This window comes from Chlorocebus sabaeus, chromosome 27 (genome assembly GCF_047675955.1).
Source record: "Chlorocebus sabaeus isolate Y175 chromosome 27, mChlSab1.0.hap1, whole genome shotgun sequence".
In the NCBI taxonomy this organism is placed as follows: domain Eukaryota; kingdom Metazoa; phylum Chordata; class Mammalia; order Primates; family Cercopithecidae; genus Chlorocebus; species Chlorocebus sabaeus.
In genome coordinates this window covers 49,410,007-49,433,047 of record NC_132930.1, presented here as the reverse complement: position 1 = coordinate 49,433,047, position 23,041 = coordinate 49,410,007, and the positions used below count along the sequence as shown (strand labels likewise).

Here is a 23,041-nt window from a genome sequence, read left to right as displayed (position 1 = left end):
GGGTTGTTATTGTTTTGCTTTGAATTCTATAAGTTTTTTATGTTTTGGTTATTAACGTCTTGTTAGATATATGGCTTGCAAATATTTTCCTGTGTTGTAGGGTTTAAAAATTTTTTTTCTTTGCTGTGCAGAAGCTGTTGGATTTGATGCAGTCCCACTTGTTTGTATTATTTGTTGCTGTGCTTTCGATGTCATATCAAAACAGTTAATGCCAAGACCAATATCAACAAAGTTTTTTTTTTTTTTAATATGTTTTCTTCAGGAGTTTTAAGGTTTTATGTCTTACATTTAAGTCTTTCATTTTGAGTTAATTTTGGGGTATGGTGTAAGAAAATATTCTACTTTTATTCTTTCACTTGTGGGTACCCAGTTTTTCTGGCATCATGTATTGACAAGACAGTATTTTCTGCATTGGATATTCTTAGTGGCCTTGTCAAAGATTGGTTGACCTTGTATTCTGGTTTTGTTTCTGGGCCCCCTATTTTGTTCCATTGGTTTTTGTATTTGTCTTTATGCATATACCATATTCTTGATTATTATAACTTTTAAATAAAATTTGAAGTTAGAGAGTAGGATACCCCAGCATTGTTCTTTCTCAAGATTGCTCAGGTTATTTAAAGTTCTTTAAGGTTACACTTAAATTTTACAATTGTGTTTTCTATTACTGTGAAAAATGCCACTAAAACTTTGATAGGGATCACGTTGAATCTATAGATCATTTTGGGTAATATGATATCTTGACAGTGTTAGTTATCCTAATGGAATATGTTTCCATTTATTTATGTCTACTTCAATTTCTGTCATCAATCTTATTGTACTTAGTGTATAATTTTTTTATTGGTTAAATTTATTTTAATTAAATTTCTTATTTTTATACTATTGCAAGTGGAAATTGTTTCTTTTTTTGGAAAGTTTGTTGCTACTGTATGGAAATGCAAAAAAATTTGTATGTTGGGCCAGGTGCAGTGTCTCATTTCTGTAATCCCTGCCCTTTCAGAGTCCAAGGCAGGTGGATCACTTGAGGACTGGAGTTTGAGATAAGTCTGGACAACATAGTGAGACCTGTCTCAAAAAAAAAAAAAAAAACCACAAGTATTTGTATGTTGATTATGTATCTTGATACATTAATGAATGCATTTATTAGTTCAAACAGTTTTTGTTATTTTACTCTAGGGTTTTATAGATATATATGCATGATCATATTATCTACAAACAGTAACATTTTTACTTCTTTTTCAAGCTGGAGAGCTTTGCTCTCCTTTTCCTTGCCCAATTGTTTTGAAAGAAACTTCCAGTAATATATTAAGGAAGCTGTGACCCTGGAGGCAGGCCTGCAGATCTTGGCCTCAGCTGTGGTCTCTGAAGCAGCCCTGTGCCTGTACATTTGAAGAATCTAACAAGGATTACAGTTTCTATAAACTATCTTGACAGGTAAAGATTGTCCTGCATGTCCATGTGAATAGAGTCCAACAGGCTTTGTGTGAGCAACAAGGCTGTTTATTTCACCTGGGTATGGGTGAGCTGAGTCCAAAAAAGGAGTCAGCAAAGGGTGGTGGGATTATCATTAGTTCTTATGAGTTTGGGATAGGCATACAAACTACCTTCTTAAAGGTGGCGGGGTGGCGGGGGTTGTTGGGGAGAATATTACAAAGTACCTTCTTAAGGGCAGGGGAGAATATATGTATCAGGGTGGGGGCAGGAACAAATCACAATGGTGGAATGTCATCAATTAAGGCTATTTTCACTTTTTTTGTGGATCGTCAGTTTCTTCAGGCCATCTGGATATATACATGCAGGTTACAGGGGATGTGATGGCTTAGCTTGGGCTCAGAGGCCTGACATTCCTATCTTCTTATATTAATAAGAAAAGCAAAACAAAATAGTGTTGAAGTGTTGGGGCGGCAAAAAATTTTGGGGGTGGTATGGAGAGATAATGGGTGATGTTTCTCAGGGCTGCTTCGAGCGGGATTAGGGGCGGTGTGGGCACCTACAGTGGGAGATACTCAACTGAAGAAAGATTTTCGGGTAAGGGGTGATATTGTGGGGTTGTTAGAAGGAGTATTTGTTGTATAGAATTATTGGTAATGGTCTAGATGTGGTTTTGTATGAATTGAGAAACTAAATGAAAGACACAAGGTCTGAATAAAATAAGGAGAAAAATAGGTATTAAAGGACTAAGAATTAGGAATACCCAGGATGTCCAATTAGAGAGTGTCCAAGGGGTTCAACGTTACTGTTTGCTTGGTTGGCAAGTTTTTGGGCTCTATCCTTGGGTTTTTTTATGTTGTCATATACCAGGCCAGATTGATTTAGGTAAAAACAACACTCTTCATTTAAAAATATACAGAGTCCTCCTTTTCCAGCAGTGAAGAAGAGGCGTCAGTAGTTCTGGGGGACAACTGCAGCTAAAGAGTCAACCAGGGCTTGGAGAACAGATAAAGTTTGTGATATGTCTGTAATGCTAGCAGAGAAGTCATTAGGGAGGCTGCGGAATGTTGTGGCAGTGGTTGAGATGCCTGCTATTCCAGTTCCGAGTGCAATAGTGGAGGCAGAAAGCCCTAGACCCACAAGTAAAGGGATCAGTGGGATGACTCTTTTTTGTCATGTTGGTGTCATGAGAGGGACAGGCACTTGTTCATTCCCGTCTGCAAACTGGATTTTGGGGGTAAGACTACAGTACATGTGTCCATCCATTTGGCAGGTAGGCACAGGTTGGTGGAAGAGCCACATAAAAAGAAGAGACTTTGTGTCAGGCAGAACTGGAAATGTAAAGTGAAAAGGTGAGAGGGTGTACTGAAAGAGGAGTCCTGTACCCCAAATCCTAGAGCTTCAGCAAGGGCAGTAGCCGTTAGAGGTTGTAACGGGGATTGATGGTGCAACTGCATAGAGGGAGGGGTTCGGTTCTCATGGTGTATAAGAAAGCGCATAGTATCTATGAGTAGCCTTTCACTGCTATTCATGGGGCTGGGTACAAGCCAGCAAGAGGAGGGGCCAGGAGGAGACTGAGACGAGCAGGGGGAGGGTAGCCAAGGATGGAGTGAGATGCAGGGTACGTGTCTTCCTAAACAATAGTGACCGCCAGTGTTTTTGAGTTTGTCAGTAATGATAGAGGGCTTATCAGTCATGTGAAGCTGGAATGCCCCCATCTGTTTGGTAATGTGTGTGGCTGGGTTCTGGAGATAAAAAGGAACATTTGGACAGTGGAAGCTTGCCTAAAGGGATTCCAGCAGGCTGTTGTTGGGAGATGCATAAAGGAGCGGCAACAGGGATAGTTGTTTGTGTGGTTAGGGGTCCAAATATGGGGGGCGTGGAATTGACATAAGGAGAAAAGTGCCGTAAGTAGGTGCAGAGAAGTGTGGCAGCTTGTTGGTGTGAAATGTCTGGGGAGTTCTCACCAAATCTGTCTAGAAAGTAAAGAAGTGCCTCAGGCAGGTAAAGATGAGGGCTATTAAAGGAGGTTCTGGGGTGCAGGTTGACGGGAGAGGTAGCTCAGTCAGCCTGTAGAGCGAGGATGGCTGTGTAAGTGCAGGAAGAAAGGGAAACGCATAGCCAACAATTCTTTGCTAGAGAAGGATTGGAGGCAGTGAGGAGAGAGTGGGTGAGATTGATAGTATGCTGGAGGTAACTAGGGAGAGGTAGAGAGTGGCATAAGAATGTAAGAGTGAGTATGAAAGTAAAGAATATAACTTCATCAGGATGGAAGTATTGGAGGGTGCCCTGCCATCAAGGATCATCTGTCCACTCCAAGAGGGAGTCAAGAGTGGCAGTTTGGGGATAGCACCAGGAGATATCAGCTGTGATGGCTTGGAGAAACAATGTAAACCAGCATTGTAAACAAAACAAGAGCAGGTCATTTATGAGTAGTTGAGAATGGTGAATAGGAGTATGACTAGACAGAATAAAGTAGGGATGACAAGTTTTTGGGGTGTAGTCCAAGTAGTGGGGGCGACTGCGTAAAGCCCTGTCACAAAGAGTAGGGTAAGGATGAATAGACCTGATAGAATGAAGGGATGTATTAGGCTCGTAAGGGTTATTATTGTTCTTCAGAAATGTGAGTGAGTTTAAGGGAAGTAGGGGAGAGTACTTGTGACTTCCAGGAGGAAGAGGAGATATCAGGCTGTCTGTCTGATGGACACAGCTTTATTCTGGAATGGTGAACCCAATGGGGGAGGGTCCTGCAGGTGGACGGCGGTTGGGGTACTATAGATGACTAAGTAGTGTCCGGTCCATCGAGGCTGTAGAGTTTGAGGGGTCAGATTCTTGACAAGAACTGATGGTCCAGCTAGGGTGTCTATATGGCGGGGAATCTGGAGTAGGCAAGGGAAGATTAGCAGCATGGTGAATTTCCTGTCTAGCCTGCTGGAGGACTGGAAGATAGTTGCCTAGAGGAATGGTGTCTGGGACAAGGTTGGGGCTGAGTAAGAAAGTGTGTCCATATAAAAGTTCAAATGGACTGTATCCTATAGCATCTCAAGGACAGGCTCTAATTCTGAGAAGGGCAAAAGGTAAAAGTACTGTCCAGTCCTTTTTAAGTTGGAGTCTGAGCTTGGTGAGGTGTGTCTTTAAAAGACCGTTAGTCCGTTCTACCTTTCCTGAAGATTGAGGATGATAAGGGATATGAAGGTTCCACTGAATACCAAGAGCCTGAGAAAATGCTTGGGTGATTTGACTAGTAAAGGTCAATCTGTTATCAGACTGTATAGAGGTGAGAAGGCCAAATCAAGGAATCATGTCTGACAAAAGGGAAGAAATGACCACAGTGGCCTTCTCAGACCCTGTGGGAAAGGCCTCTGCCCATCCAGTGAAAGTGTCTACCCAGACCAAGAAGTATTTTAGTTTCCTGACTCGAGGCATGTGAGTAAAGTCAATTTGCTACTCCTGGGCGGGGGCAAATCCCTGAGCTTGATGTGTAGGGAAGGGAGGGGACCTGAACAATCCCTGAGGAGTAGTAGAATAGCAGATGGAACACTGAGAAGTGATTTCCTTCAGGATAGATTTCCACGAGGGAAAGGAAATGAGAGGTTCTAAGAGGCGGGCTAGTGGCTTGTAACCTACATGGAAGAGGTTATGAAATGACGATAGAATAGAATGGGCCTTTGAGGCTGGAAGGAGATATTTTCCTTGGTCCAAGAACCATTTGCATTGTGTGGGAAGAGATTGATAGGTGGAAGTTTTCAGTGGGAAGTTTTCAGTGGGGAAGAGATTGATAGGTGGAAGTTTTCAGTGGGAGTGGTAAGTTTCAGTGGGAGTGACCCATGAGGAGAAAAACTAGTCGTGAGGGACAGAAGTTGGAATGCTAGCTGCTTTTTTAGCTACCTTATCAGCATAAACGTTGCCCTGAGTGATGGGATCTGATGCCTTTTGATGTCCCTTGCAGTGAATGACTCCAGCTTCCTTTGGAAGTAAAGCGGCTTTGAGAAGAGTTTTTATTAAAGAGGCATTAATGATAGAGGGCCCCTGCTTAGTGAGGAAACCTTTTTCAGCCCATATAACAGCATGGTGCAGGATATGGAAGGCATATTTAGAGTCAGTATAAATATTGACGTGTAATTTCTTGGCAAGAGGGAGGGCTCGAGTTAAGGTGATGAGATTGGCTTGCTGAGAGGTGGTGGAGGGGGGCAGAGTGGTAGCCTCAATGATAGATGTGGAGGATGCTATAGCATAGCTTGCCTTTGCTAGTGAGTGACAATTAGGCCAGGTGGAACTGCCATCAATAAACCAAGTGTGATAAGGGCGAGGAACAGGAGAGAAGGAAATATGGGGAAATGGAGTGAATGTCAGGTGGATCAGAGAGATACAGTCATGGGGGTCAGGTGTGGTATCTGGAATAGTGTGGGAGGCCGGATTGAAGTCTGGGCCAGGAACAATGGTAATTGTGGGAGACTCAACAAAGACTGAGTATAGCTGAAAGAGCTGGGGAGCAGAAAGTGTATGCGTCAAGTAGGAGGAGGAAAATCGATTTTGAAAGTTATGGGGGCCGGGCGCGGTGGCTCAAGCCTGTAATCCCAGCACTTTGGGAGGCCGAGACGGACGGATCACAAAGTCAGGAGATCGAGACCATCCTGGCTAACCCGGTGAAACCCCATCTCTACTAAAAAATACAAAAAAAAAATAGCCAGGCGAGGTGGCAGGCGCCTGTAGTTCCAGCTACTCGGGAGGCTGAGGCAGGAGAATGGCGTAAACCTGGGAGGCGGAGCTTGCGGTGAGCTGAGATCCGGCCACTGCACTCCAGCCTGGGCGACAGAGCGAGACTCCGTCTCAAAACAAAAAAAAAAAGTTATGGGAACTGTAGCGAGTAAGTGGAGCATAGCTTGTGATTTTGAGGGCCTCTAAGAGTATTAAAGCAGCAGCAGCCACCGTACACAGACATGAGGGCTAGGCTGAAACAGTAAGGTCAACTTGTTTAGACAGAAAGGCTACAGGGCATGTTCCTGGCTCTCGTGTAAGAATTCCAACCACACATCCCTGCAGTTTGGCTGTGTGTAATGAAAAAGGTTGGGGTGAGTTAGGGAGAGCCATGTGGGAGCAGCTTTTAGGGCTGTTTTTTAAGGAATGGAATTGGGAGTGGGGAAAGAATTTATGATTTGTGGGGTCAGCTAGGTTTATCTAGAACAGAATAATGGGTTGTAGAGGGAGGTATTGAGGATAGGAGAGCATATGGGTTTGGCACCATGGGGTGGATAGGCAAGACAATTTGGTTGATAAGGTGCAGATCCTGAACTAACCTGTAAGACTTGTCTGGTTTTTGGACAGGTAAAATTAGAAAATTGTAAAGAGAGTTTATAGGCTTTAAAAGGCCAAGCTGTAACAGGCAAGTGGTAACAGGCTTTAATCTTTTTAAAGCGTGCTGTGGGATGGGACATTGGTGTTGAGCAGGGTAAGGGTGATTAGGTTTTAATGGGATGGTAACAGGCGTGTGATTGGTTGCCAGGGAGGGAGTGGAGGTGTCCCATACTTGTGGGTTAAGGTGGGGGGATATGAGAGGAAGACACAAAGGAGGCTTTAGGTTGGGAAGAAGGGTGGCAATGAGATGTGGCTGTAGTCCAGGAATAATCAGGGAAGCAGATAATTTGGTTAAAATGTCTCAGCCTAATAAGGGAACTGGGCAGATAGGGATAACTAAAAAAGAGTGCATAAAAGAATGTTGTCCACTGTGCTAGTCAGGATGGTCTCGATCTCCTGACGTCGTGATCCACCCGTTTCGGCCTCCCAAAGTGCTGGGATTACAGGCTTGAGCCACCACGCCCAGCCTCGCCTGGATTGTATCTGTAAACATAATAACCTCTAGTTCCATACATGTTGCAAATGACAGGATCTTATTCTTTATGATGGAAAAATATTCCATTGTGTATATGTACCCATTTGCTTTATCCATTCATGTGTTGATAGACACTTAGGTTGCTTCTAAATCTTGGACAATGTGAACACTGCTGCAATAAAAATGGAGGTACAAATATCTCTCTGAAGTCCTGATTTCTTTTCTTTTATGTACCTACTTAGCAGTGGGATTGCTGGATAATACAGTAGCTCTATTTTTCATTTTTTGAGGAACCTCTAAATTGTTCTCCATAGTGGTTGTACTAATTTACATTCCCACCAAGAGAGCACTAGAGTTCACTTTTCTCCACATCCTCATCAGCATTTGTTATTGCCTGACTTGGATAAAAGCCACTGTAATTGGAGTAAGATAATATCTCATTGTCATTTTGATTTGCATTTATCTGAAGATAAATGATCTTGAGCACCTTGTCATGTGTCTTTTTGTCATTTGACCTTTTGAGAAATGTCTATTCAAATTTTTGCCTATTTGTAATCAGATTATTCAATTTTATCCTATAGAGCTGTGTGTGCGCTTTACGTATTCTCGTTATTTTTTTTTTTCTAATGGGCAGTTTACACATTTTCTCTCGTTTTATGTGTTGTCTCTTTGTTAATTGTTTCATTTGCTCGTGAGAAGCTCTTTAACTTGATGGGATTCCATTAGTTCATTTTTGCTTTGGTTGCCTGTGCTTGTGGGGTATTATTCAAGACAACTTTGCCCAGTTTAATTTCCTGTAGAGCTTCAGCAATGTTTTCTTGTAGGAGTTTCATAGTTTGAGATCTTAGATTTGCCTCTAATCCATTTTGATTTAATTTTTTTTTATATGACAAGAGATGGGGTCTAGTTTCATTCTTCTGAATATGGATATTCAGTTTTTGTAGCACAATTTATTGAAGACTTTTTTCCCCAGTATATATTTTTGACACCTTTGTCAGACATAAGTTGGTTGTAGATATATGGATATTTCTCTGCATTCTCTTTACTGTTTCACTGATCAGTTTCATGCTGTTTTAATTACTGTAGCTCTACAGTATCATTTAAAGTCAAATACTATGATTCCTCCAGTTTCATTTTTCTTAAAAATGGCTTTGGCTATTCTGATTCTTTTATGGTTCTGTATATACTGTAGGATTGTTTTTTCTATTTCTGGCAAGAATGTCATTGATGTTTTTCTAGAGGTTGTATTAAATCTGTAGATTGCTTTGGGTAGTATGGACATTTAAAAAATGTTGATTCTTCCTATTCATGAACATAAAATATTATTCAGTTTTTTGTCTTTTTAAATTTCTTGCATCAGTGTTTTATAGTACTCATTGTAGAGACTTTTCATTTCTTTAATTTCTAGGTATTTACTTCTAATTTGTGGCTACTGTAAATGGGATTACTCTTGATTTCTTTTTTACATTGTTCACTGTTAGCATGTAGAAACACTACTAATTTTTTAAATCTTACATCTTTGCTAAATTCATCAATTCTAGTCATATTTTAGTGAATTTGGTTTTTCCAAATATAAGACCACATCATCTGCAAACAAAGATAATTTGGCTTCTTCCTTTCCAATTTGGATGGCCTTTATTTTTTTCTCTTGTCTCATTGCTCTAGCTAGCACTTCTAGTACTATGTTGAATAACAGTGGTAAAAGTGTGTATTTTTTGTGCCTCTTCTTTTGTCTTCTTCAGATACAGACACCTTATCAGCATGATTTGGGGTTTAGGTTCCCAACTTTACAAGGTAATTTGTCCTCAGCCATCCTGTTGTCCTTTCCTGGTCCTAGGCTTCAGAACTGTCTGGGGAAGATCCCAGATGCCCACAGTAGCCATGTGTCTTGGAGTATTTAGGGTATAAGTTACTGCATCATCTCCTCGTAGTGGACGGCCTGAGGTGTGGGGTAAACCCTCTCAGGAGCAGCTGGGTTCCCTGGTGCTCAGAGCACTCTTGTGGTTTACACTATTCAAAAAGCCATATCCTTGTGGCATTAAGATTTTCTTTCTCCCAGTCCAGTTTCCATTTTTTGGAGACACATTGCTGTTCGGCCAATGGAATTTTGATATTGAGGGGAAAGGCAGAAGTAATTTCTACCATCTGGATTTTTTCAGAATTGTGAAGGGAGAAAAAGATAGTATCCCCAAAGACAATTAAAGTCCATTCTAGTAAGATGGTGCATGGACCTGCATACATACACACACACACAAAACACTCCAGGCACACATGGGGATGCAGTCCACAGGCTCTTGGGAGGGTGGTCATTGAGTACTTCAGTGAGAATGATGAAGGTGGGAGGATGTACATCACACGACAGACAGCCCGACTTGACACTTGAGTCAGACATGTCATTATTCCAGCCAGTACTGCTACTCGTTGGGTTTGTCATCTTGAAAAAAATGTTTACTTATTTCACCTTCCATTTTATTAACTGTACAATGCATTTTATTGGTAGAGCTTGAAAGATAGGAGAATATTCTCAAAGAGGCATAAAAATGTAAATTTTAAAAATGTCTACTATTTGTTAAAAATTCTTTCGTTTTTCCCTTGACATATGTAATAAGTTTTTCAGATCTGTGTATTTTGGGGGTGGTTTCAAACGGAACCTCAGGGCTTAGTTATGGGACTATTACTAAGTTAAAAAAAAGTAGGAAACATTTCTTTTCCTCTATGGCTGCAGAGAACTGAATACATTTTTACAAGAAATTTTGGTAGATAAATTGGTGATTTAGAGATATGCCAATATATCAGTTTTTCTTTTCTGCATGGTGGGGAATTTGTAATAATGAATAAGTCTGCTCTTTATGCTGTTATCTGGGTGTCTGAATTTAATGTTAAATTGTATGGAATAGGACTTGACATTCCTGGTTAATATTCACCTATTTGTAATTAAGAAAATAATACCTAAATGATTATTGTCTGAAATTGATATATATTTTGGCTTTTCTTGTTGAAGTATAAAATGTAAGTACCTTACAATCTCCTTTCCTCCTATAAACATAAGCAATGAGTTTGAGGAATTTTGTTGGATTATTTAAACACTGAGTTCTTTTATGTAAAACTAAGTGAATAATCTTGACTGGAAATCAGAGACCTAAGCCTGTTAACTGCAGGGTAAGGCCAATCTTGACCCTGCCAAAGGAGGTCATCAGTAGCCCAGTAGTTTCTTCCTGGGAACCTTTTCTGCAGGTGCCCTAGCCTGGCTGAAAGTAGACGTGAAAGGAGCCTTTATACTGAGATGCTTCAGAGCCCTGGAAAGCTGAGGATCCACAGGCAGATGCAGTGAGATTTGGGATGGGAGGAGGGTTGTGATGTCCTCTGAGAGGGAGTAATTGTTATTGTCTTCGGGCTGTTTCTAGATACAATCAAATAAAATAAATTCTGATGTAGGTAAGAAGTAACTTTATTTTAAGGAGAATTGCAATGGAAAAAGCACCAAGCACAAGATCTGCGAGCATCTCCAAAATGAGACAGATAAGGGCGATTTTTCATATGGAGGAGCAATCAAGATTAGAAAGAAGATGGGAAGGAGAGGGCAGAATGGAGAACAGCAAAATCAGATTCGAGATTAGAGAATGTTTCACCCTGAAGTCAGCCTGTTCTTGGGAGGAACATCAAGAGGGTTGTATGCTGACTTAGACTGAAAGTGGAGCATAGTCCAGGGGCCTGGGGGAAGGAGAGAAACTTGAGCAGTTTGGTTAACAAGTATTCTGTTCTGAATACTGAGGACAAAATTATTTAATTGTTTATGAGGGAAAAATGAGAACGCAGAGTCTGTGAATTTGTGGTAACTAAAGAGAGAATATCATCAAAGTCATAATGAAAAGGGTATTTCTTTGCAGTAAGCTTTTCTTGCAGAACACAAAGGATTTGAGAGATAACTACCATGATTCGCGGCCCACCTCATGTTTCTCCTGCTTTCCTTTGTCCTATACATTTTTTCCTCTTGGCTTTTACTGAGTTGTATCCAATATCATAACCTGGTAAACATAGGTAAAGTGTTTTTGCCAAGTTCTGTGAGTAGTTTTATCAAATCCTTTAACTTGAGGGAGGGAGTTGTGGAAGCCCATAATTTATAGACAGTTCCTCAGAAGTATAGATGGGTCCCTGGGGCTTGTGACTGGCACGTGGAGTGGAAGCAGTATTGTGGGACTGAGCCCTGAGCCGGTGGGGTCTATGCTGACCCTGGTGTTTTCAGAATTGAGTTGTTGGACACCCAGTTTGTGTTGGAGGATTGGTTGGTGTTCAGCAAACTCCATATATTTGGTGTTAGAATAAAGATATGGCCGGGCGCAGTGGCTCACACCTGTTATCCCAGCACTTTGGGAGGCCGAGGCGGGTGGATCACGAGGTCAGGAGATCGAGACCATCCTGGCTAACACGATGAAACCCCGTCTCTACTAAAAATACAAAAAATTAGCTGGGCGTGGTGGTGGGTGCCTGTAGTCCCAGCTACGCGGGAGGCTGAGGCAGGAGAATGGCATGAATCCAGGAGGCGGACTGTGCAGTGAGCCAAGATTGCGCCACTGCACTCCAGCCTGGGCGACAGAGCGAGTCTCAGACTCATATATATATATATATACACACACACACACACACACACACACACACACATATTAGGCTGGGTACAGTGGCTCATGCCTGTAAACCTAGCACTTTGGGAGGCCGAGGAGGGCAGATTGCTTGAGCTCAGGAGTTCAACACCAGCCTGGGCAAATGATGAAATCCCATCTCTGCCAAAAATCCAAAAAAATTAGTTGGGCACGGTGGCACACACCTGTATTCCCAGCTACCTGGGGGTGTGCTGAGGCAGGAGGATCGCTTGAACCCTGGGTGGTTGATGCTGCCAAGAGCCAAGATCACACCACTGCATTCCAACCTATGTGACGAAGTGAGACCCTTTCTCAAAAAAATTAAGATATCATAGCAGCCTTGGTTGGAGGCAGACACTGGGTCTGTTGTAGAATGGAGAGGCTTTTTTGTTTTGTTGTTGTTGTGGTTTACACACAAGCTGTCACACAGTGAATTGTCCTGTGATTCTAGGTCTCCTCCAGGGGTCGAAGGGGACTGAGGACTTCAAGGGAAAGGGTTCTGAGGGCAGACTCTTCTCTCCACCCTGCTGCTACAATGTGATTTCTGCACATTCACACACATGCATGCTAAGCAGTGGTACGGCCATGCTTCTCTCATGACAAAGCTTCACTCAGGAATTGTGCTGAGAACACCTCTGCTTCTAGAGTTTTCCAATAATAGGACACGTAAGTGTCCAGAAGATTCATGGCTTCTTTTTACCTCCCAGATCTTGAATCTGCACCAGTAACCTCTTTCCTGCGGTAGCCTAGGCTTCTGGATCACCTGACCATCTTATCTCCCTGCACGCACACATTTATAAGTCAGAGCTGTCCTGCCTGGGTCAGTATCTGTAGCACTAACCAGACCTTTCATCAACTGTGCACCAACCCTCACCCATGGGTTCTTGATAGCACCTTTTCTATTCTGCATTTTCCCCCCGACAAACCCTCTTTCCTGTGAAGACAGTATGCCCAAGGTCACCCTACAGGTGCCTAAATCCAGGCCATGCTGGAAATCAGATGTTCACGAGTTCAAAGCAGAGTTTTCAGATGTGGTTATTGTAAATATAAGTGCAAAATGGAAATAAGAGACTTAGTCCTCCAACTGGAAAATAAAGGAATAGTATTTACTCTCCTCCCTTTTCTAAAAACCTTTAATTTTTTTTTTTTTTTTTTTTTTTTTTTTTTGAGACGGAGTCTCACTTTGTCACCCAGGCTGGAGTGCAATGGCGCAGTCTCAGCTCACTGCAACCTCTGCCTCCTGGGTTCAAGCCATTCTCCTGCCTCAGCTTCCCAAGTAGCTGGGATTACAGGCGCCCGCCACCACACCCAGCTAATTTTTTTGTATTTTTAATAGAGACAGGGTTTCACTGTGTTGGCCAGGCTGGTCTCAAACTCCTGACCCCATGATCTCCCCACCTCAACTTCCTAATGTGCTGCGATTACAGGCATGAGCCACCGCACCCGGCCTTAATTTAGGAAATTTTTATATGCAAATTCTCTCTCTGCCTTTTTTCTTTTTTGTTAAGTATCTAATTTATTTCTATTAGAGGTCTAATTTTTATTTTATTACGCTAACATTGAGATTAGTTATTTTTCAAGTGTTTTGAGGATTAAGGTTTCATTGAGATCTTTTTTCTTAGTATAAAAATATATTGCTATAAAATTCTTAGAACATCTTTTGTTACATTTCAGTTTTGATATGTCCTGTTTCTATTTTCAGTTTTCTCAAGATACTTTGTGATTTTTTTTCTTCTTTGACCCATTGGTTTTTCAGAGGCGTGTTGTTTAATATACACATATTTGTACATTTTTTACTTTTCCTTATATTGATTTCTAGTTTAATAAAATTGTGATTTAAATTTTTGATATGATTTCAGTATTTTTAAAAATGAATAGACTTGTTTGTTTTTGTTGTGGGCCAGATTTATGATGTGTCCTGGAGAATGTTCCATGTCTGTTTGAGAATAATATAAATTATACTGTTGGATGAAATGTTCTATACATGTTTGTTAGGTGTAGTTTTATAGTGCTATGCAAGTACTTGTTTTTTCACTAGCTTTCTGTCTGAATGATGTATTAAGTAGGGCAATATAGTCCCCTATCATATCTGTTTCTTTCTCCACTTTTCTTAATATGTGTTAATATATTTATGTGTTCCAGTGTTTCGTACATATATATATTTAATTATTTTTTGACAAATTAGACTCATCATTATATAATAAAGTTCTTTTATCATGACATATTTTTTCTAGAAGTCTATGTAGTCTGATATAAATATAGCCACTTCTACACTCTTTTAGTTATTATTGGCATGGAATATTTTTTCATCCTTGTACCATTAAGCTATGTATGTCCTTAAATCTAAAGTAAGTCTCTTCTGCACAGCATATTGTTGATTTTTTAAATCTATTCAGACATTCTATGGATGTTTTTGTTTATTTTTGGCTTCAATAACAGAATATCCCAGAGTAGGTAATTTATAAAGAATAGAAGTTTACTTAGCTCAGAATCCTGGATGCCGAGAAGTCCAAGAGCATGTCATTCCCATCTGATGAGAATCACATTTCTACATCACAGCATGACCCAAGGCTTAAGGATGACAGAAGGTGTGCACCAGAGCTCACTTTTATAATAGACCTACTCTCATGATGACTAATCCACTGTGGAAATACTGATACTAATCCTTTCATGAGAGTAGAGCTCTCATGACCTAATAACTTATTATGGACCTAATTTCTTAATTTTCTCACAATGGCAATTAAATCTTAACATGAATTTTGGAGAGGATGCTCACACTATAGCAATGTTTTCATTGAATAACTAAATCTTTATATATTTAAAGGAATTACTGATTGATAAGAACTTATTACTACCATTTTCTTTTCTTTGTTCTTTTTTTTTTTTTTTTTTTTTTTTTTTTTTTTTTTTTTTGGAGACAGAGTCTCACTCTTGCCCAGGCTGGAGTGCAGTGGCCTGATCTCAACTCACTGCAACCTCCGCCTCCCAAGTTTACGCAATTCTCCTGCCTCAGCCTCTCGAGTAGCTGGGACTACAGGCACCTGCCACCACACCCGGCTGATTTTTGGTATTTTTACTAGAGACGGATTTTCACCATGTTAGCCACGATAGTCTCAATCTCCTGACCTCGTGATCCGCCTGCCTCAGCCTCCCAAAGTGCTGGGATTACAGGAGTGAGCCACCACGCCCGGCCCTATTACTGCCATTTTCTTATTGTTTTCTGACTATTTAGTTTCTGTTTTTTAATTCTTTCATGCTGTCTTCCCTGGCGTTTTCTTGAATTTTTGTTTGTTTTTGTTGTTTTATGCCTTCTCTTTCTTTTGTATTTACCCACTACAGGTTTGTTTTTTTTTTTTTTTTTTGTAATTTCCAAGAAACTTATGTAAAACATCTCATAGTTATAAAATCTAGCTTCAGATAACAAATTAACTTTTCGTTTTGTACAGATAGGGTCTGGCATTGTTACCCAGGTCAGATAGGCCCTTGCTTTGTTACCCAGGCTGTAGTGCAGTGGTGCATTCATAGCTCAGTGCAGACTCAGCTTCCCCAGGTCCAAGCAATCCTCCTATCTCAGCCTCCCAAGTAGCTGGGACTACAAGAACATGCAGCCATGTCTGGCTATTTTTTTACTATTTTTTGTAGAGACAGGGTTTTGCCATGTTGCTTAGGCTGGTCTTGAACTCCTGGGCTCAAGCAGTCCACCTGCCTTGGCCTCCCAAAATGCTAGGATTACAGGCATGAGCCATCAGGCCCAGCTGCTGCTTGTTTAAAAAGAATAAACAGCTTTCTGAGATCTTTAATTTTAGTTATGTACTTATTTAAGAGACAGGGTCCTTCCATATTGACCAGACTGGTTTTGAACTCCTGGCCTCAAGCAAAAGTTAGCTTCTATATACTGAAAAATTAAAGTCTTACTCCCTTCAACACAGTATTTATGTCACACTCTGCATCTTTTTATATTGTATACCCATTAACAATTTATTGAAGCTATATTTAATAATTTTTTTCTTGTAGCTTTTACACCAGCATTAAGTGATTTCTGACCATAATTACAGTTTTATAGCCCTCTAAATTTGACCAGGTGTATATGATTTTCAATAATATTTATATTTTTGTTGTAAGTTAGGATTCCATTACAACTTGAAAAATTCTCATTAGCATTTTTTTGTAAGTCAGGTCTAGTGATGAAAAATTTCCTCAACATTTTTTAAATCTGAGATTTTGATTGATACATCATTTCTAAAGAACAGCTTTGTCAGGGATAGTCTTCTTAATTGTCAAGGTTTTTTCTTTTTCTCTCTTCATTTGCACTTCAAATATATGGTTTCACTTCCATGTGGCTTGCATGGTTTTTGTTGGGCATGTGCTGATAACCTTATAGGAGTTCCCTTGTATGTGAGGAATCTCTTTCTCTTGCTTCTTTTAAGAATCTCTCGTTGTCTTTGAATTTTGGCTTAATTATAATGTGTTATGGACAATTTTTGTTAGATTCTTCTTGCTATAGACATTTTGAGCTTTTTAATTTAATATCCATATTTCTTCCAAGATTGGGAAAAATTTAAGACATTATATCTTTAAACAATTTTTTAAAATTTTTCTCTCTCATGAACCTCCTAAAATATGTACATTCTTACTGTTTATTATGCAGTATGGGGCCCAAATGCTTTATTCACTCTTACATTCTTTTTTAAAATTCTAATTAGAAACTTTCAAATGACTTACTTTTACGTTTGCTTTTTTTTTTTTAACCCCCCTGTGTAATGAAGTCTCCTGTTAAAGCTCTCTCTTTAATATTTTAGATCTCCTATTGTGTACTTCAGCTCCAGCATATCTATTTGGTTCTCTTTTAATAGGTTCTCTTTATTATAATTGTGATTTTGTTCATACATTGTTGTAAAAAAAATTTAGTAATGTGTGGCTTTTTGCATCTCATTGAGATTCTTTAAGATAATTATTTGAATTATTAGCCATTTTTTAGATCTGTGTTTTATTGTAAGTGGTTACTGGAGCATTTTTAATTTCCTTTGGTGATGTTATGTTTGCCTGATCCTTCATGATCTGTGATACCTTGTTTTGATGTCCCTGTATCTGAAGGAGTATATACCTCTTTCAGTCATTATAGATTAGTTTGGGGAGGTAAATATTTTCTCCTATTGGATTTCTGTGCTGATGAGATTGCAGTAAGGTGCATTGGATCTGGATCACAGTGAAGTTCATGCTTGGTAGACCTGTTATTAGGGCATCAGACCGTTGTGGATTCTATTTTCTGGAAAGACTGAACTTTCTTCAGGATCTTGATCAATAAGACTGGTGCTGGGGAAAAAAAGTCTCCAGTTTTATATGCAGATGACAGAGCTGATACAATCCATGTGAGCAGGCATGGCTTCTGCTGTGTGGCTCCTGCTGGGTGTTTGGAAATCCTCTAACCCCGTCATTGGACAGGTTCCTAGATGAGCAGTACTGACCCTTGATCACAGCTGAGAGGGTGTGGAACTGATTCATAGGGCTGTTTCGGCATACACAGCTGAGACCAAAGTCTTCAGGTTTGTTTCCGGGTTCATGGCATTTCTCCCTGTAGGTTCCTGGGTGAACAGGACTCTTCCCAGACTTTAGCTGACAGGGACTGGAGGTAGGTTTTAGGACTGCTTCAAAATTCACAGTGGGAATAAAGTCAGCCAGCATGCCTAGAGGGGCACATATAGTGTGCTTTTTGGCAGGTCCCAGGTTAGGAAAAACTGTTTCTGGACTTTGGTTTTATGGACTTGGAGCCAGATTATAGTGCCACATCAAGATCCACCATTAAATAAATGTTGGCAAGCCTACATCCAGGGGCACAGAAGGATGTTTCTGTCTGTGGGTTCCTGCATGTGCAGGATTTCTTCCACACCATGATAGATGTGTGCAAGGGGCTAATTCAGAGATCACAGAGAGGATCAACATCTAAAGTCCTTTCACCTGAGACACAGGACACTTGGTGTCTTGGCAGATGGTGCTAGTGGCATAAACAAAACCAAATGGTCTACAGCTGTATTTACAGTGAGAATTAGTCATATTTTATTTTGTAGTTGGGACTGTGATGGGCAAGCATGCCACTCAAGCAAGGTCATGCCTTCTCAATACAGCCCTCCTCAGTCTTGGGTTTACACCCTTTGACATGGATTCCAAAGTTCCCATAAAGTTTCTTTTGCCAGGGCATAACTGCTCCTTTTTTTTGAGATGGAATCTCACTCTTGTCACCCAGGCTGGCGTGCAGTGGCACCATCTTAGCTCATTGCAACCTCCGCCTCCCAGGCTCAAGCAATTCCCCTGCCTCAGCCTCTCGAGTAACTGGGATTACAGGTGCCCACCACCATGCCCAGCCAATTTTTGTATTTTTAGTGTTGATGGAGTTTTACCATATTGGCCAAGCTGGTCTCGAAGTCCTGACCTCAGGTGTTCCACCCGCCTCAGCCTCCCAAAGTGCTGTGATCACAGGCGTGAGCCACCGTACCTGGCTTGCCACATTTTTTTAAGTCTATCAAAGTTTCATTTCTAAGAAATACATTTGCATATGACCCAAATATAACAACTCTGGTATTATATCAATACAGCTATAACATTAATGCAGCAATTATATAACACAAAAGTGTTATAATGACCTGGGAAATGTTCATGAATTGTGAGGTGAAAAGATGTAGAAAATGACTGTGCCTACTGATATTACCTTTGAAAAAGAACCCATAAAAAATACATTGAATATAAGTTGGCTAAATAAAATATTAACTGTGGTACTTTCTTACAGATTATGGTTATCTTCTTGCATATAATTTCAATATGTACCAATATTCACATGTATTTATTTTATAATCAGAATGTCATTATAATTAAATGTTATGTTGTGCCATTTCATCAGATCATCTTATAGTCAGTGTCACATTAAATTATAATCTGAGTAACTAATGTTTAAAAATAGCTGATACATTTGAAATTTAGGCTAGAAAATTTTTTTATTTGTAAAATGTGCTCAGTGTTAACTTTATTGATAATAACCAAAAACCAACCTAATATATGATTTTTAAAATTATTTTTAAGCACAAAATAGACCCATATTGGGGATGAATAACATGTCTGATTTTGTTAATTTTGTCTACTACTTTTCCCTGTATTTCCTTGTTTCCTTCATCCTAAAATTTTTAAAAATGAAAACTTTAATCATTATTGAATGTTTAAACTACTGAATTTTTTTTTGTTGTTGTTAACTGAAGTAAAAGGAAACATTCTTGTAGAATTATGGAAACTAACAATGTAGTAGGACTTAAAATTGAATGTTAGGAGGTTCTTCGTTTTAAGAGTCTTCCTGTGGGAGAAGTTTCCATCAAACTGCTGTACTTCTATCATCAACATTTCCCAGCGCCTGCTCTGTACGGAGTTCTAAGAATACCTGCTCCAAGGTGTCCTGAGAGAGGCTGTATTCCTCCACATTGAAGGTCTGTTTCACTGCCTCTACTTTGAAAAAGGCCTGAGACAGAGGGTGGACATCCTCCACAGGTAACTTATACGGCATTAAAGAGGAATGTCTTTCCTGCCGAGCAGCCTGTGGGAAAAGCTTCAAAATCTCTGTGTGGAGAGCTTCCACCTGAGTAGGTTCTTTCATTTTTTAATTTCTAGTAAAAACCTTTACCAAACTTGTTTTTCAGATGTTGAATAGAACCAGTACAACTTAGCGTTCCTGACACCATGATGGCCACACACAGCTTTAGCCTCTGACATGTAATGGGTGGTCAAGACGGCGCCCCTCTCCTTGTTTTTAACGGTAGCCTGAAGTATCTGCCACATTTGCTGCTGCCCCTCGGGGTACATCCTGGTGAACAGCTCATCTAGAAGCACCACTGATGGGTTCCCCAGGATGCTCAGCACAAAGCATAGCTTTCTCTTTTATCTCTCTGATAGAGTTTTCACGGGAGCCTTAAGTTGCTCCTGGAGCTTAAGAGCTTCCACCAATCATGAAATACTAAGAGCAGCATATTCTTTGCCCAGTCCTTTCACAGCTGCATACAACTCCAGGTGCTCTTTCATTGTAAGCTTGGGCCACAGTGAGTTCTCCTGAGGGCAGTACCCCAAGAACTTGAGGCTGTTGTCACGCTGTTGCTTTACTGATGCTCTGTTGCCTTGTAACACCACCGCTTCTGCAGTTGGCTTTGTGAACCCAGCTGTCATTTTAATGGAAGTACTTTTACCAGATCCACTGTGTCCTACTCATCCCAAAACTTCACCTTTTTAACACAAAAGGAAACATTTCTGATGGCTATTTTCTTCTTTCTTGTTGAAAAGCAACTTTTCTTTGCCTCATAATATTCCTTGTGTAAACAGCTTGCAGTTATGACTGGCTCCTCCAAGTTTGGAGTAGTGAGTGCATTTGCTGCTTGGACTCTTTCAGCTTGAACATCTTCTTCTTCAGGCTCTTCTGGATTGGGATGAGTTTCTCTACGTCATGGAGAGACTCTGAAAACTGGGTCTTTATTCATTATTTCAATTCCGTACTTCATGTCCAGACACCTTATGACAAAAAGGAAAATAACACTCTGAAGGTATGGTATTAAGGTTGTTAAAAGAATGGTTTTATTGACTTCATTTATTCTATCGTCCAGACTGTCCAAGTTTCTCATATACATAAAGTTGAGCTGGATCAATAACATGACATATCCCAGCAAAGTGAAGGAAGGTATGAAAATCATGCACAAAATTAAGTTGGGTTTTTCTTTTTTTTTTTTTTGAGACGGAGTCTCGCTCTGTCGCCCAGGCTGGAGTGCAGTGGCCGGATCTCAGCTCACTGCAAGCTCCGCCTCCCGGGTTCACGCCATTCTCCTGCCTCAGCCTCCCGAGTAGCTGGGACTACAGGCGCCCGCCACCTCGCCCAGCTAGTTTTTTGTATTTCTTAATAGAGACGGGGTTTCACCGTGTTAGCCAGGATAGTCTCGATCTCCTGACCTCGTGATCCGCCCGTCTCGGCCTCCCAAAGTGCTGGGATTACAGGCTTGAGCCACCGCGCCCGGCGAGTTTTTCATACTTAGTTGATACCAGAATTGTGAATACACATATTAAGATAATAAAAAAGCCAAAAGACCAAAAGCCATTATTTTTTCACCACTTGCAAAAGATGAATGAAAGCACATACGTGAGGAATATAAGAGAAGCCGCACAACGAATTATGCATACCGCCAAAACAAACATGAGTTCCCATGGAAGCTGGAATCCCAGAAATATGAGGTAGTAAATTAAATGTATTGAAAGGAGAATCAAGGAGTATAATGGAATGTCCACCAGAGCCTGTCCACACCAGTATCCTGAAGGCCAGAGGCTGAAATCCATAACTGGGATTCAACTTTATTTTTTATAATCACTGATACTGCTCATGCTGATATAAGGAGAAATGCAGTTTGTGATCAACAACAAAAATATGGACCCATCTATAAAACAAAGTTCCAGCACTATGTCATCACGAGAAAATGAGGTGCTCTTCGTTTGAATAAGCTCCATGAAGTTAAAAATTTCAATAAGGGCTTTGGTAACAATTCCCATAAGAACAGGAAAACAATTCAATTTCTTGGTATTACATGCAACTGAAAATCTAATCCTTCTGGTCATCAGACACTATGATGCCTCCATTGTAGGAGTGATCATCTGAGCCATTTCTGTTGCTGAAGTCATCCATTTCCAAAACTATATTCTGACACTTCGGTGAATGCACAAAGTCTTCAATATTTGATCCCGGAGCAAAGATTAATAGAAAGCCAAGCAAAATATAGGGGTAGAGGAAGCAGTGGGAAGAACCCTGTGGGCACTCTCAGCCCCCAGTGAAGCCATTTTCTTGCCACATTTTTTTATAACTGTAGAAGATGTGGGTAGAGAACCTCCTATTCTGCCATCTTGCTGTGTCATTCCCCTTGTATATTTTACTTTCTCATATGTTCTGTCAAATATTTTTTATTTTGAATTCAAAATGTCTGAAATAAAATGCTCAAATTTTCCAATTGTAGAATAAATGTATTCAAATACCTCATTCTCATCAGGGCATTTTATTAATTATTGAGTTTTCTTTTACTGCTGTACTTTGAATGCCAAAGATTCAAAATGCCAGCTCTTTGTAAGTACACACAGTTGAAAACTGTAGTTATTTATAAGATTGTCTTTGATACATCTATATTAGATTCAATATTTTGTAGGTCAGAATTTTTTATTCTAGTTTTCAACTCCATTTTAGTGGTTTTTAATCTTCATATTTTATTTTTATTTTTTTTTATTTTGAGACAGAGTTTTGCTCTTGTTGCCCAGGCTGGAGAGCAATGGCACGATTTTGGCTCACCACAACATCTGCCTCATAGGGAGGCAATTCTGCTACTTCAGCCTCCCAAGTAGCTGGGATTACAGGCATGCACCACCACGCCCAGCTAATTTTTTGAATTTTTAGTAGAGCCAGAGTTTCTCCATATTGGCCAGTCTGGTCTCGAAGTCCCAACCTCAGGTAATCCACCTGCCTTGGCCTCCCAAAGTGCTGGGATTACAGGTATCAGCCACTGTGCCTGGCCTAGTCTTCATATTTGGTAATTTTAACCTGTACCTTTTATGACCATGTGGTGTTTAATTCACATAAACATCATGGGGTTTCAATTGGAGCAAATTAAAATACATATATATATAAATCAGACATTTATCTTGGCAAGAAAGTTATCTATGTGGTATTTGCCTATATAAATATTGCCCTAGGTGTTCATACATTTTTTATTTGAGTGCTCATCATTGTTTTCTTGTATAGGTGAGTAGTCAGAGAAACAGTATAAAATTACCATCTATTTATGTTTGATTATGTTGCTCTGTGAGAGAAACACTTCTTATTTGAAGGTGATTTTTAAAGAATGTAACCGTTTTAGATAGATGTACATATTTAGTTGATGAAAAACATGTAATTGCCATCTTAAATATTTTCTAGTGTACAGTCTAGTGGTATTAAGTACGTTTACTTTATTTTGCAATGGATCTCTAATTTTATCTTAGAAAAGTACCTTATAAACAATAAACTGCCCTTTTTTCCTTTTTCTTCAGCTCCTGAAGAATACCATTTTACTTACTGTTTCTATAATTTTGACTGGTTTCCATATTCTTATCAGTG

General features: G+C 40.0%; 2 pseudogenes; both read right to left on the bottom strand.

Moving 5' to 3' along the window:
• Nucleotides 1–15,235: 15,235 nt before the first annotated feature.
• On the bottom strand, nucleotides 15,236–20,420 carry LOC103246523 (ATP-binding cassette sub-family A member 10 pseudogene; annotated as a pseudogene).
• Nucleotides 20,421–20,436: 16 nt separating this feature from the next.
• On the bottom strand, nucleotides 20,437–22,505 carry LOC103246555 (ATP-binding cassette sub-family A member 10 pseudogene; annotated as a pseudogene).
• Nucleotides 22,506–23,041: the final 536 nt, after the last annotated feature.